This window comes from Ursus americanus, chromosome 1 (genome assembly GCF_024610735.1).
Source record: "Ursus americanus isolate L20-20 chromosome 1, mUrsAme1.1.p, whole genome shotgun sequence".
Lineage (NCBI taxonomy): Eukaryota > Metazoa > Chordata > Mammalia > Carnivora > Ursidae > Ursus > Ursus americanus.
In genome coordinates this window covers 33,982,063-33,994,303 of record NC_142127.1, presented here as the reverse complement: position 1 = coordinate 33,994,303, position 12,241 = coordinate 33,982,063, and the positions used below count along the sequence as shown (strand labels likewise).

Genomic DNA, 12,241 nt, shown 5'->3' with positions numbered 1-12,241 from the left:
CAGTTTATCTCCCATATTATTGCAACACACTTGTACCAGTCATATGAACCACAAAACTTCATTCTCCATGTTGATAGTCATCTTACTTGCTCTTCTGCTAAAATTCAATTGCTTCCATTGTTCTTAGCATGATTCCTAAACTCCTTCCTTTAGGGCCCTAAATGAACTCGTTGTTTCTTATCTTTTTCATGTCTCACAACTTGCCACTTCATAGCCCATTGCTCCATGATACTGAATGACATGTAAGTCCTCAAGTTAACCATGTACTTTGTCTCTTTCAACCATAACCTAATGTTCCTTCCTTTTTTTTTTTTTTTCTTCCAATGTTCAGTTTCCCTTAATGACCCCTATCTCTCTGAAGGGCAGGTGCAGGCAGCTAGGTGATGGCAAGAGATGTTCCCTTGAAGATCTTTCCCCAATTGAATACTTTGCCCACATGCTGGAAGGCCCCCTCCCAGGAAAAGTACTCTAGAACCAGTGTCTGGGTCTCCTCACTGCCACAATCCAGTTTCTGCCATGTATTTGACTCTTAGTACACCTGCCAGTCTAGACTCAGCATAAAGGCAAGATCCTGGCCTTAGAAGACTCAGACTTCAGAAACAGAGCTGCTATTGTTGCTCCAAAGAGAGTGACACTGGCAAAGGCATTCTTCCTCAGTTTGTCCAACCTCTGGAACATTCCAGTGATGAGGTTGCAGCTCATAAAAGTCTGGCTGGCCTCTCAGGGAAGCAGCACTCAGAATAGCACAGAGACCAGCCATCCTTATCAAAGTGATCCTAAACATATGGTAGCACCACAGACAGGGTGTCCTCCTTAGAGTATTTGCACTTAAATTCATCCAACACAAAGGTACTCTTGGGCAGGTGAGCAAAGCGATCCTTGGCCTTTGGCTCAGCAGCCAGCACCTGCTCACATTCATCCGTCTCCTCCTCAGGAGCAGGGGCAGCAGACTTTTCCTCCTCTTTCCACTCAGCCTGGGGCTTCTGCTTCTGGAGGTGGGGTGGTGTGGAGAGCACAGGCACCTGAGCCCTGCTGTACTGAGCAGCGATGAAAGGCTTCGAAGGCCTCCAGTTTTCATACACATACGTGTAGAGGGTGCCAGCTGCCATGGAAGGGTCACATCCTGATTAAAGTTTCTGTTGAACAGAGTCTGAGAGCTTTTTTTATTTTTCTCTCACTAGAGGCTGGTTAAAGGAAAACTTGGAAAATTCATAACTATTACAAACATAAAGATAACTCAATAATGTGGCTGGGTTCAAAATTAAGGTAGTCATATCAAGAATCACTAGGCTTCATATGTGTAAATCAAAACCTGCTACAAGTTATAACAGAAGAAGACATTTACAGTAACAACTTTGTAAAATATCTAGGGTAACAGGAACTGTGAAAAAAAAACAAAAACAAAAACAAAAAACCTCTCCAAAGAAAACTCTAAAAAACTGGTGAGAAATACAAATGAAGACTTGAACAACTGGAAAGAGTACTATATCCATGACTAAGTGGACTCAAAGATTTCACTTATCCCTAAATTAATCTACAAATTTTATATTTGTTCAATAAAAATACCAGTATTACATTTTTAATTTGATAAAGAGATTCAAAAAGTCAAACAGAAAATAAACCAGTAAAAATAGCCACAAAAATTGTGGAGAAAAATAAGTAGTACCTCATTTCTAATATCATAAGAAATACCATATGAATAATAGACTTGAATGTAAAATTTGAAGCTGTAAAAGGAGTTTTTTTCCATGCCTGGAACAGTCATGGCTCATAGTCCCAAGAAGCATCTGAAGCAGACAGCAGCTCTAAAGCACTGGAAGCTGGATAAACCAGCGTGTTTGCCCCTCATCCATCTATAAGCTGCCATAGTCGAAGAGAATGTCTCCCTCTCATCACTTTCCTAAAGAACACACTTAAGTATGCCCTAAAAGAAGATGAAGTAAGGAAGATAAACCTGTAATGCTTCATTAAGATTGGTGGCAAGGTCCAAACCGATGTCAGTTTTATGGATGTCTTAAGTGGTGATAAGACTGGAGAGAATTTCTGTTTAATCTGTGACACCAAGAGTCACTTTGCTGTTCACTGTATTACATCTGAGGAGGCCAAGTACAAGTTGTGCAAAGTGAGAAAGATCCTTGTGGAAACAAAAGAAATCCTTCATCTAATGAATCCTGATGTTCACACCATCCACTACCCTGATCCCTTCATCATTCACATTGACTTGGAGACTTGAAAGCTTACTGATTCCATCAAGTTTGACACTGGTAATTTGTATACAAATGTGTTAACCTGGAAAGAATTGGTGTAATCACCAATAGAGAGAGACACCAGGTTCTTTTAGTATAGTTCACGTGAAAGATACCAACAGCAACAGCTTTGCTATCCAGCTCTCCAACATTTTTGTTATTGGCAAAGGCAATAAGCCATGGATTTCTCTTCCCCATGGAAAGGGTATCTGCCTCACCATTGCTGAGGAGAGAGACAAGACACTGGCAACCAAACACAGCCATGGGTGAATTGGTCTCTTGGTGATATGACTGGAAGTCTTTACACTTAAAGATAATACTGTAATGAAAATGTCTTTTTAAAGTATGATAAATTCTGGAAACCAGTAAATAAAATTCGATAATCCAAGATTTTCTACATATAAAATTCACTATAGTTAATGTCCCAGGTAGAAAAAAACAGTTCACCCAAATTGAGTGAGTTGATGAGTGAATGAAAGGACAAAGCTAAGTGTAGGATTATTAGAAAAACACTAGAGTTAGTGCATTGTCTAAAAACTGTTACTAGCAAGATATATACTCTCCTTTAAGCCAAAATAGGTGAGGGATGAGCAGTTACTGGACTCAGATAAATTTTTGTTAAGAGAGCTGGCTAGTAGAACATAATCCTGTAGGAATACAGACACCTTTTAGGGATGGAGGGAGGAAACCAGGGTTATAAATATCCTGCATTTACTCTCCTCCCATCCTTTCTTTTCTGTGTCAGTACTCCTAATTGGTGGAACTTAAGTCAGCCATAGGGTTCATTCTCTTGAGGCATAAAAGCTAAAAAATACAGTAACCAAAATTAAGAATAAATGGTCTTATTAGATTGGACACAACAAAGATCACTATAAACTAGAATATAAATCACTGTAAAATACTAGATTGAAACACAGAAGAAGGGGTGAAAAATCAGAAAAGAGTGAGAGGTATGTTGTGTACTGTTAAAGCTTCTAAAAGAAAAAGAGGCTAGAAAGCATATGACAGAAGCAACATTTGAAGATACGTTGTCCAAGAATTACAAAAAATTAATGAATGAACAAATGGTGGTGGAAAAATTGAATATCCTCATGCAAAAGGATGAAGTTGGACCTCTATTTTATAACATATACAAAAAAGTTAACTCAAAATGGATCAAAAACCTAAATATAAGACCCCAAACTATGAAACTCGTAGAATTAAACATAGGCAAAAATCTTTGTGACATTAGATTTGGCAGTGATTTCCTGGATGTGACACAAAAAGCACAAGAAAAACAAATAAATTGGACTACATCAAAATTAAAAATTTTATACATCAAAAGACATTATCAACAGAATTAGAGGCAACCCCAAAAATGGGAAAAATATTTGCAAATCATATATCTGATAAAGGGTTAATATCCAGAATAAAGAACTCCTACAATTCAACAAAAACAAGATAACATAAACAACTCAATTTAAAAATGGAAAGGCTTGAATAGATCTTTCTCTAAAGAAGATATACAAATGGATAATAAGCACATGAAGTGATGCTCAACACAGCTAATCATTAGGGAATGCAAATTAAAACCACAATGAAATGCCACTTCACACCCATTATCAAAAACACAGAAAATAACAAGTGTTGGCAAGGATGTGGTGAAATTGGAAACCCTGTTCCTGGGAATGCAAAATGGCTCAGCTGCTATGGAAAATGTCATGGCAGTTCCTCAAAAACTAAAAATGGAATTACCATATGATCCAGCAATTCTACTTCCAAAATAATTGAAAACAGAGTCTTAAACAGATATTTGTATATCCACATTCATAGCAGCACTATTCACAATAACTAAAAGGAGGAAGCAACCCAAGTGTCTATTGACAGATGAATGAATAAACAAAATATGGCATATACATACAATGAATATTATTCAGCCTTAAAAACAATGAAATTCTGACAAATGCTACAAGATGGATAAACCTTGAAGACATTATCCTAAGTGAAACAAGCCAATCACAAAAGGACAAATACCATATGATTCCATTAAATGAGATGTTTAGAATAGCCGAATTTACAGATATAGAAAATAGAATTGTGGCTGTCAGGGGCTGTGAGAAGGAGGATATGGGGAATTATTGTTTACTGGATATGGAGTTTGGAGTGATGAAAAAGTTTTGGAGATGGATGGTAGTGATGGTTGTACAACAATGTGAATGTACTTAAATGCCTCTAAACTGTACACTTAAAGTGGTTAAAATGGCAAATGTTCATTGTTGAAAAATACAATTTTATAAAGAAGTAAATTCTCCACAAACTGGCCTACAGATCTAATGCAACCTCACTCAAAATGTATGCAGGGATGCACAGGCTAGGGGAGGGGCAAATAACTAAGACTAGGTGGGTAGATGGGGCTCAGTGCATCTGAGGGGCCGCAGAAATTGACTCTTGTATTTTGAGAAAAATGAAAATTAAGTTTTGCAATTTCTACTTCTTAGCATAGTATATAATATGTAGTAGGAGCTTCATAATACTTTTTAAAAATTATTATAAGGGGGGCGCCTGGGTGGCAAAGCGGTTAAGCGTCTGCCTTCGGCTCAGGGAGTGATCCCGGCGTTCTGGGATCGAGCCCACATCAGGCTCTTCTGCTATGAGCCTGCTTCTTCCTCTCCCACTCCCCCTGCTTGTGTTCCCTCTCTCGCTGGCTGTCTCTATCTCTGTCGAATAAATAAAATCTTAAAAAAAAATTATTATAAGGATTTTTCATAAATACGTTTTGCTTTTCTTAGTCAAAGGGATGTCATGTTTATATGTCTTATGACGCAACTTTCTTATTCCAATTATTTTCATCTCCCAGGGAGTAAAGATTGCCTACAAACAATAAAACACAAACACATACACACACAACCCAATAAGAAAAATGGGGAAAGACTATGAACTGACAATTCACAAGAGAAAAAGAGAATGAGCAATAATCACATGAAAGCCTTATCAACCTCAGACATAAAATTAAATGACTTGAATTAAAATGTTCATTTATTTTTACTGCCTTATGCAACTCCACAAAAATAACAGTAAATGGGTATCAATGGAAAAGAAAGCCATGGTGAATGAATAATATTCATAAATATTTGCAAGATATATTGTTGAAAGTGGACAAATTATGGTCACTGACATAAAAGAGTAAAAAGACTTTAAGTCTCAATACCAGCACAGAGGATGCCTATAACAGAGAACACTAATTCAGTAAGTAAAACCTATAAAAGGCTCAGGATAGAAGCACCATTTATTTCCAGAGGAGATGAAAGATAAGATGAAAAGTACAGTGGCCAATTTAAAGCAAGCGTAAAATGGAGTTAAAACCAAGGTCTTCTCTGCTCCCCTGCCAACTCCCTGTGGGGAGCTTTTTCTGGGATAAATTGAACTATAGAAACTCTAGATTCAGAGAAACCAGTCAATTGGAAGTAGGGATGAGGTAGTGCAATAAAAACAAGATATTAAGTGAAATTTAATCCAGCAAATAGTGAAACACTCCCCCTACCCTAGTCTTATTTCCCAGGTCATTTGAAGAACATGTTTACAGCCGGGCATCTATCGGCACATCCTAAGTCATAAACTGAATGGGTCTTCCCAAGAGAAATTGAAGAGCCCAAAAATAAGCTCAACAAATACTGGCATGTGTGTCTTCCAACAAAATGCAGAAGCCCTGCACTGTCATCCTGAATTTATCAGTGAAACCGAGGATACTTAACAATAGAGTTTTCTAATTAATGGACATTGTATATCTTTCAACTTTTTATTAATTTTTGTCAATCTTTCATAGTTTTCACCTTATATTATTTTTTCCTTCAGATTTATACCTCCATGTTAAATTTGTTGATGTAATCATAAAGAGTACTGTTCTTATAATTGCATATTATAATTGCTTATTACTAATTTACATAAATATAATTAAAAAAATTTTTTGGTGTTCACTTTGTGTACTGCAACCTGGATAAGCTGATTTACTAGGTGTAGGAGCTTTTTTGTATATTCTTTGAGATTTTCTGAACAGACAATTGCGTTATCTTCAAATAGAATTATTTCTTCTTTTCTGATTTTTGTGCTTTTATTTTTTCTTGCCTTATTGTATTGGATAGATTTTACAGAACAGTATGAAATTGGAGTCATGAAAATTGACATTCATGCCTTGCTATAAATCTTAGGGAGAAAGCATTCAGTCTTTCACTAATAAGTATGATGCTATGTGTAGGTTTTTGTAGAAGTCCTTTATTAGGATAAGTTAACTTCTATTGCTAGTTTGCTCAAATTTGTATCATAAATGGATGTTTAATTTTATTGAATTTTTCCTACATATATTAAAATTAATTTTTTTCTATTTGGTCTCTTAATATCACTCATTATATTAATTTTATAATAAATGAGTTTTGCATCTCTGGGATAAACCCAAATTGGTTATATTATTCTTTGTATACATTGTTAGATTTGATTTGCTAAGTTTTTTTTTTTTTCTTTTAGGATTTTTGTGTGTACATCCACGAGGGCATGTAGTTTTCTTTCCTCACATTTTTTTTTTTTTTTATAGTTTTGATATTAGGATACTGCTGGTCTCAGAAACTGAGTCAGAAAATATTCCCTCCTTTATAATTCCTAGAAGAGATTTTGTTACTATTTATTCCTTAAACATTTGGTATTATTCATCAGTGAAGCTATCTGAGCCTGTTGTTTGTGTGTGTGTATAAGATTTTTAACTATAAATTCAATTTATTTAAGAGATATAGAATTATTTAGGTTATTTGTTACTTCTTTTTTTTTATATTATGTCACCATACAGTACATCCCTAGTTTTTGATGTAAAGTTCCATGATTCATTACTTGTGTATAACACCCAGCGCACCATGCAATACATGCCCTCCTTACTACCCATCACCAGCCTATCCCATTCCCCCACCCCCCTCCCCTCTGAAGCCCTCAGTTTGTTTCCCAGAGTCGATAGTCTCTCATGGTTCATTCCCCCTTCTGTTTACCTCCCCCTTCACTCTTCCCTTTCTTCTCCTACCGATCTTCCTATTTCTTATGTTCCATAAATGAGCGAAACCATATAATTGTCTTTCTCTGCTTGACTTATTTTGCTTAGCATTATCTCCTCCAGTCCCGTTCATGTTGCAGCAAATGTTGAGAAATCATTCTTTTTGATGGCTGAGTAATATTCCATTGTATATATGGACCACATCTTCTTAATCCAGTCATCTGTTGAAGGGCATCTCGGCTCCTTCCATGATTTAGCTATTGTGGACAATGCTGCCATGAACACTGGGGTGCATATGGCCCTTCTCTTCACTACGTCTGTATCTTTGGGGTAAATACCCAGTAGTGCAATGGCTAGGTCATAGGGTAGCTCAATTTTTAACTTTTTAAGGAACCTCCACACTGTTTTCCAAAGTGGCTGTACCAACTTGCATTCCCACCAACAATGTAGGAGGGATCCCCTTTCTCCACATCCTCTCCAACATTTGTTGTTTCTTGCCTTGTCAATTTTTGCCATTCTAACTGGCATAAGGTGGTATCTCAATGTGGTTTTGATTTGAATTTCCCTGATGGCTAATGATTTTGGACATTTTTTCATGTGTGTATTAGCCATTTGTATGTCTTCATTGGAAAAGTGTCTGTTCATATCTTCTGCCCATTTTTTGATTTGTTTATTTGTTTCTTGCGTATTGAGTTTAAGAAGTTCTTTGTAGATCTTGGATACCAGTCTTTTATCTGTAGGGTCATTTGCAAATATCTTCTCCCATTCCATGGTTACTTCCTGAATAATTTTTGGTAGTTTGTGTCTTTCAAGAAATTGGTTCATTTTATTTATAGTACCAAATTTATAGGCATAGAATTGTATTATCTCCTTAATGAATTTGTTATCTCTTGCTGAGTAACAAATTACACTAAAAATTAGAGGCAGAGGCGTACACCATTAAACATTTGTTTCTTCACAGTTTCTGTGGGTCAGAAACCCATGAATCAAAGAGCAAGCCTGACTTATCTAGATGTCCCTGGCTCATGAGGTTGCAGGTAAGCTGTTGACCAGGGAAATGGTTTCATCTGAATTTGATCTAGGAGGGAGGAATCCACTTCACTCAGGGTGTTGTTAGCAGGTGTCAGTCTCTTGCCACGTGGGCCTCTATAAAGCTGTCTCACAACATGGTATCTGGAGTCCCCCAGAAAAGGACTATAGGAAAAAGCAAGTAAGAGGACCCAAGGTGAAAAAGTCATTTTATAACCTTATCTCAGAAGAGATAGCCCACTGTTTCTAGAATAATCCATTCATTAGAAGCAAGTTGGTAAGTCCAGTTAACAGTCAAAGGGAGAGTATTACATAAGAGCATGAGCATGAATACCAAGAGGTATTGATCATTGGGAGCCATTGGTGCGGGGGCTGTATTATTACACTTATCCTTTTAAAGTCTGTGGGAACTATAGTGATATATCTTCCTCTATGATATTGGTAATTTATGTCTTTTCTCTTACTTTTTGGGACATTCTAACTAGAGATTTATCAATATTATTGGTATCTTCAAAGAAACTTTTGGTTTCATTGATTGTCTCTACTGTTTTTCTGTTTCCATTGCATTGCTCTCTGATTTTATATTTATCATTTCCTTCTGTTTACTTGCTCTTTTTACTGGTTTATTCTGCTGGAAGCTTGGATATTGATTTTAGAATTTTCTTCATTTCTAATATGAGCTTTTAACCATATATTTTTTTTCCTCCAAGAACTGCGATTAGATACATAGTTTTGATATGATGATATGATGTAGTTTTTATTTTCATTTTGTTCAAAATATGTTTTTATTTCCCTTGACACTCTTCTTTGATGCATAAGTTCTATAAAGAAGGTTGCTTAATTTCCCAATATTTGGGGATTTTCCAGATATATATTATTGATTTCTAGTTTAATTTTGTTATGGCCCCAAAACACATTTTGTAGGACTTTTTTTGTTGTTGTTGTTCAGGTTTCTTTTTTGACCTACCACATGTTCTATCTTGGTGAATACTCCATATACATTGAAAATAAAGTATATGCTATTTTTTCTTGAGGGACTGCTCTCTGTTAGAGGTAGTTGGCTATGGTATTATTCAGCTCATCTCTATCTTTACTGACTTTCTACTTTGTTCAGTAAATTACTGAGAGAAGAATGATGAACTATTCAGCTAATTGTGGATTCATCTATTACTTCTTCAGGATGTGTTCTATATATTTTGAAGCTCTGCTGTTAGGTGTATACACATTCAGAATTGTTCTCTTGAGAATCATACCCCTTTAAGTAATGAACCTCTTTATTTCTAGTAGTATTTATTCTAAAATCTACTTTGTCTGTTATTAATATACTACAGTTTTTCTACTGGATAGTGTTTGCATGATATATATTTCATCATTCATTTACTTTTAACCTATATATTTTTACATTAAAAATGGTTTTACGTAGACAATTTATGATTTGGTATGGTTTTTTTAAATCCAATTTGACAATCTCTGTTTCAACTGGTGTGTTTAGGCCACTCACATTTAGGTCATTATTGATATAGTTGCAATAAAATCTATCAGCTGGTTTTTTTGTTTTGTTTATTCTATCTATTGTTTCTTTTATATTCTTCTGCCTTCCCTTATGCTATTCAAGAATTTTTAATAATTTTATTGCCTCTATTATTATTTATATGTCTTTAGAAGTATTTTATGGTTGCACTAGGGTTTACAATATACATCTATATTAGTTTCCTATTGATGTTATAACATATTACCACAAACTTAGTAGTTTAATACAATGCAAATTTGTTATCTTACATTTCTGCATGTCAGAAGTCCAAAATCAGTCTTTCTGGATTAAAGTCAAGATATCGGCAAGCCCGGTTCCCTCTGGAGGCTCTGAAGAGAAAATCTGTTTCCTTACTTTTTACAGGCTGTAGAGGGAAACTGCATTCCTTGTTTAATGGCCCTACCTATTCCATTCATTGTATTCCTCATTTCATTGTATAGATTCAGTTTTTCTCTGATATATTAGTTCTGCCTCAACATTACTCATTTCTTGTAGAGCAAATATGCTGACAATGAATTTCTTAGGTTTTTTGAGATTTTTTTCTATAATTTTGAAATTTATGTCCACTGAGCATGGAATTCTGGTTTCACAGGTGGTTCTTTTTCTTCTGTTTTTTTCCCCAAGAATTTTAGAGATATCTCCTGCTTCCTAGCTTGCATGATTTCTGAAGAGAAGTTTGCCATAAATCTTATCTTTGTTCTTCTGTAAATAATGTTAATTTTTTTCTCTGGCTGCCTTCCAGATCTCCTCTTTGTCTTTTGTTTTCAACAGTTTGAATATGATATGTCTTAAGGAGGGTGTGTGTGTGGTAGGATTAATTCTGTTTGATTTCTGAATTTCTGGATCTATGACTCAGAGTCCGCCATTAATCTTGGAAAATTTTGCTCATTATTTCTTCAAATATTTCTTCTGCTCATTTTCTTTCTTATCTCCTGGATTCCAATTACACTTATCTCAAAGTGTTTAATATTGTCCCACATCTCTTAATATCCCATTTCTGTTTCTCTCTTTTTCATTTTTTTTTTCCTCTTTGTTTTGCATTTTGGATCATTTCTATTGTCCTGTCTTCAAGTTTACTTATTCTTTTGCTATGCCGCATCTACCATGAGTCGTTAAAAGAAATTCTTTATTACTGTGTTTTTCATTTCTGGCATTTCAATTTGATTCATTTTTAAAAGATTTATTTATCCATTTAGAGAGAGAGAGAGAACACGTGCATGAGTGGGGAGAGAGGCAGACAGAGAGAATCTTCAAGCAGACTCCCCACCCTGAGTGCAGAGCCCAACACAGGGCTCAATCCCACCACCCATGAGATCACAATCTGAGCTGAAACCAAGAGTTGGATGCCCAACCTACTGAGCCACCCAGGAGCCCCTCAATTTGATTCATTTTTATAATTTTCATCTCAATGCTGAAATTATCTACCTGATCTTGCATGTTTTTTACCTTCTTCGTTAGCATCGTTTATATAAAAATCACAATCATTTTAAATTTCCTGTCAGATGGCTCCAATACCTGTGTCATATCTGAGTTTAATCCTAATGATTGCTTTGTCTCTTCTGAGTGTGTCTTTTCCTGCCTTCCCATAAGGTCTCATAATTTTTGTTGAAAATTGGATGTTAGTGCTGCATTCTGTCCAGCCAGGTTAGTGAGTGCTTACATCTCCTCTCTCTTCTGTAGGTACTGTCTCTATATTTTGGGCCAGCTGTTAGCCATGTATTCAATGGATATGGAAAAATATTGAAATTAAAGTATTTCTGGCTCTTTTTTCTTGAAATGCTGGGATTGTTGCTCCTTCCTGCTCTCTATATCCTGCAACAAAACTAGAAAAATTGCTTAATCCTTCAATTGTATGTTGATATCACTTTAATTTAAAAATTACAAATGAAAGGATCCTTAAGGGTAATAGTCTCATGAAATATAACTTAAAACAATCATTTCATACTTATCACATTGATAAAAATTGAAAGTGTTGATTAGTATGTGAAGTAACAGGATCTTTTTTTAAATTCACTGCAAATGAGAGTATGATTTATAAAAATCATTCTGGAAAGCAATTGGCAATATTCATTAAAATTGCAAAAATGTACACCTTTTGATCTAGCAATTTTAGTTTTAGAGAAATATACTAGAGTATTTCCTTGTTTTTAAAGATTTTATTTATTTATGTGAGAGAGAGAAAGAGCTCACAAAGGGAGAGGGAGAAGAAGACTCCCCCCTGAGCAGGAAGCCCAATGCAGGGCTTGATCCCAGGACCCTGGGACCATAACCTGAGCTGAAGGCAGCCACTTAACCAACTGAGCTACCCAGGCACCCCTATACTAGACTATTCTTTTACATGTGCACAGGAAGCTTGTATTATGGTAGCATTTTATAGAATGGAAATTATTAATAATGCCCATCAATAAAGAAATAGAGAAAATGACT

The 12,241-nt window shown here is 35.6% G+C and overlaps 2 pseudogenes; one reads left to right on the top strand and one right to left on the bottom strand.

Annotated features, from left to right (window-relative positions):
* Nucleotides 1-376: 376 nt before the first annotated feature.
* On the bottom strand, nt 377-1,109 carry LOC148110733 (elongation factor 1-gamma pseudogene; annotated as a pseudogene).
* A 654-nt stretch (nt 1,110-1,763) lies between these two features.
* On the top strand, nt 1,764-2,516 carry LOC123783010 (small ribosomal subunit protein eS4-like; annotated as a pseudogene).
* The last annotated feature ends 9,725 nt before the right edge of the window (nt 2,517-12,241 follow it).